Here is a 4,229-nt window from a genome sequence, read left to right as displayed (position 1 = left end):
CCTCTTTGTCTCTGGTAATTTTCTTTGCTCTGAAGTTCATCTTGTCTATTATTAATATAGCTACTCTTGCTTTTTAAAAAATTAATATTTGACTGATATATCTTTTTTCCTCCTTAAATTTCAATCTTCTTATATCACAGAATTGGAACATTCATGTATATTTTAAAGTTTGTTGTTGTTGATGGAAATTGATAAGATTCATTTCTTTTTCCTAATAAAAAGCATATGGTTTCGGAACATTGGATTTGACAACGATTTTTTGGTTATAACACCAAAAGCATAAGTAACAAAAGAAAGATAGGTAAATTCACCAAAATTAAAAACTTTTGCTCATTATAGGACACTATCAAGAGAGTGGAGATACAACATACAGAGTGGAAGAATATATTTGCAAATCATATATGTGATAAGGGATTATATAAAGAACTCCTACAACTCAACGACATAAAAACAAATGACCCAATTCAGAAATTGGTAAAGTACTTGGATAGACATTTCTTTAAAGAAGACATACAGGGGTGCCTGGGTGGTTTAGTTGGTCAAGTGTCTGCCTTCTGCTCAGGTCATAGTCTCAGGGTCCTGGGATAGAGCCCCACATCAGGTTCCCTGCTCAGTGGGGAGTCTGCTTCTCCCTCTGCCTCCCCCCCATGCTCTCCCCCTCTCTCTTGCTCACTCTCTCTCTCAAATAAATAAATAAAATATTTGAAAGAAAAAAAGAAGATATATAAATGACCAATAAGCACATAAAAAGATGTTCAACATCCCTAGTTATTAGAGAAATGGAAATTAAAATCATAATGAGATACCACTTCACACCTATTATAAATGAACATACCTACTATAAACAAACAAACAAAAGAAAATAACAAGTGTTTTTCAGGATATGGAAAAATTAGACACTGTACATTGCTGGTGGGAATGTAAAGTGGTACAGCTTCTGTGGAAAATATTTTGGTGGTTCTTCAAAATGTTAAATAGATTTACCACATAATACAGCAATTCCATTTCTAGGTATATACCCCAAAGAATTGAAAGCAGGAACTCAAACAGATACTTGTATGCCAGTGTTTATTTCAGCATTATTCACAATAGCCAAAAGATGGAAAAACTCAAATGTCCATCATAAGATGCATGGATAAACAATGTGGTACATACATAAATGGAATATTAGTCTTAAAGTCAGATACAAAAGGGAAAATATATTACACTTATATGAGATAACTAGAATAGACGAACTTACAGAGACAGAAAGTATAATAGAGGTTACTACGGGCAGGGGAGAGGAAGGAATAGGGAATTATTGTTTAAGTGGTAAAGAGTTTCTGTCTGGAAAAAATAAACTATTGGGAGTATGCCAAAATAAGAAGATATTGCACGGTAAAGAAAACCATCAATGAAACAAAAAAGCAACCAACAGAATGGGAAAAGATATTTGCAAGTGATATATCTGATAAGGAGTTAATATCCAAAATATATAAAGAACTTATGTAACTCAACACAAAAAACCCACAAATAATCTGACTAAAAATGAACAGAGGACCTGAATAGACACTTTCCCAAAGAAGTCATATAGTTGGCCAACAGACATATGAAAAGATGCTCAACATCACTAATCATTAGGGAAATGCAAATCAAAACTACAATGAGGTATCACTTTACACCTGTCAGTATAACTAGTATCCAAAAGAAATAACAAGTGTTGGTGAGGATGTGGAGAGAAAGGTATCCTCATGCACTGTTGGTGGGAATGTAAATTGGTGCAGTCACTGTGTAAAACAATATGGGAGTACCTCAAGATAATTAAAAATAAAAATACCATATAATTCTGGCTGTATATACCATGCATTCTATCCCTCACTCACCTCCTATTGCCTGTCTCACCAGCAGCACACTCTGCTGCTGCCACTCGGAAATGCTTTGATTATCCACAGTCTTTTGCCAAATTAGGCCAGTATCCAGGGCACTGGCTCCATATCTCACTTGGGCTCATGCCAAAATTTGAGCCTTAATGCATCAAATTGCAAACCTTTTAGCCAAGTGCAGCCCTTTAGTCTTTTAGCCAACTGTAGCTGTACTATGGGGCAAAGGGAAGAACAGTGATTATTAAACAGAATTGGGAAAGTCCCAAAGTAACAAAAAATGGTGTAACCATTGCAAAGTTCACTGACTTAAAAGATAAATATAAAAATATTGGTGCTAAACTTGTTCAAGATGTTGCCAATAATACAAATGAAGAGGCTGGGGATGGCATTACTACTGCTACTGTATTAGCATGGTCTATTGCCAAGGAAGGCTTCAAGAAGATTAGCAAAGGTGCTAGTCCTGTGATAGCTGTTGATGCTACAATTGCTGAACCTAAGAAGTAGTCTAAAACTGTGACAACCCCTGAAGAAATTGCTCAGGTTGCCACTATTTCTGCAAATGGAAACAAAGAAATTGGCAACATCATTTCTGAAGTAATGAAAATGGTTGGAAGAGAGGGCATTATCACAGTAAAGGATAGAAAAACACTAAATGATGAATTAGAAATTATTAAAAACATGATGTTTGATTGAGGTTATATTTCTTCATACTTTATTAATACATCAAAAGGTCAGAAATGTGAACTCCAAGATACCTATGTTCTTCTGAGTGAAAAGAAAATTTCTAGTGTCCTACTTATACCTGCTCTTGAAATTGCCTATGTTCAGTGTAAGCCCTTAGTCATAACTGCTAACGATGTTGATGGAGAAGCTCTAAGTACACTGGTTTTGAATAGGTTAAAAATTGGTCTTCAGATTGTAGCAGTCAAAGCTCCAGGTTTTGGCAACAATAGAAAGAACCAGCTTAAAAACATGGCTACTGCTACTGGTGATGCAGTGTTTGGAGAAGGATTGACTAAATCTTCAGACGTTCAGTTTCATGATTTAGGGAAAGTTGGAGAGGTCTTTGTAAGCAGAGATGATGCCATGCTCTTGAAAGGAAAAGATGACAAGGCTCAAATTGAAAAATGTTTTCAAGAAATCACAGAGAAGTTAGATGTCACAACTAGTGAACATGAAAGGGAAAAACTGAATGAACACCTGGCAAAACTCTCAGATGGAGTAGTTGTGCTGAAGGTTGTTGGGACAAGTGGTGTTGATGTGAATGAAAAGAAAGAGAGTTACAGATGCCCTCAAAGCTACATGAGCTGCTACTGAAGAAGGCATTGTTCTGGGAAGTGGTTGTGCCCTGCCTCAGTGTGCATTCCAGACTTGGACTCAGTAACTCCAGCTAAAGACCAAAAATTTGGTATAGAAATTACTAGATGAACACTCAAAATACCTGACCATTGCTAAGAATGCAGGCTATTGAAGGATCACAGATAGTTGAGAAAATTATGCAAACTTCCTTAGAAGTTGGTTATGATGCTATGCTTGAAGATTTTGTGACTATAATGGAAGAAGGAATCATTGATCCAACTAAGGATGCAAGAACTGCTTTCTTGGATGCTGCTGGAGTGGCCTCTCTATTAACTATACCAGAAGTTGTAGTCACCAGAATTCCCAAAGAAGAGAAGGACACTGGAATGGGCAGAATAGGTGGAATGGAAGGTGGTATGGGCAGTGGCATGTTCTAATTCCTAGAGTAGTGCTGAACCATTACTAATGAACTGTGAGAGGAAGCTCAAGGCAGAGCTCCTCAACAATAATTTCTGAGAAGTCAGTTGAAAGAAATGACTGAAGAAAAGGCTGGCTGATGTTTAAGAAAATCATTGTAATCATCAGTTACAATTGGCAACATATAATGGTTTGCTGCTGTCATTGTCCATGCTTGCAGATAACTTATTTTGTACTTTTGAATAAAAAGATATTTATACATTCCTGGTAACTGAGTACAAGAACCATGTACCAATGTACTGCTTTCAACTTAAATCACTGAGGCATCTTTACTACTATTCTGTTAAAATCAGGATTTTAGTGCTTGCCATCACCAGATGAGAAGCTCAGAAGCAGCCATTCTGTGGAGAGTAAGAATAATTGTGTACAAAGGAGGGGGGGGGGAATAGAGAAATATCCAAGTATGTGACAACCTTTGTGTAACAAAAATTTGTTTAAAGTTAAAAAAAGAAAGAAAGAAAAAGAAAGAAAGAAAGAAAGAAAGAAAGAAAGAAAGAAAGAAAGAAAGAAAAAGGAAGGAAGGAAGGAAGGAAGGAAGGAAGGAAGAAAGAAAGAAAGAAAGAAAGAAAGAAAGAAAGAAAGAAAGAAAGA

General features: G+C 36.1%; 1 pseudogene; it reads left to right on the top strand.

The window, feature by feature from the left end:
• Positions 1 to 1,912: 1,912 nt before the first annotated feature.
• LOC112823394 (60 kDa heat shock protein, mitochondrial-like) lies at positions 1,913 to 3,598 on the top strand (annotated as a pseudogene).
• The last annotated feature ends 631 nt before the right edge of the window (positions 3,599 to 4,229 follow it).

Source organism: Callorhinus ursinus, unplaced genomic scaffold, assembly GCF_003265705.2.
Source record: "Callorhinus ursinus isolate GAN/ISIS: 27379988/994484 unplaced genomic scaffold, GSC_fseal_2.0 scaffold1, whole genome shotgun sequence".
In the NCBI taxonomy this organism is placed as follows: Eukaryota; Metazoa; Chordata; class Mammalia; order Carnivora; family Otariidae; genus Callorhinus; species Callorhinus ursinus.
Note: the sequence above shows the minus strand (reverse complement) of the source record. Positions and strands in the feature narration are given on the sequence as shown.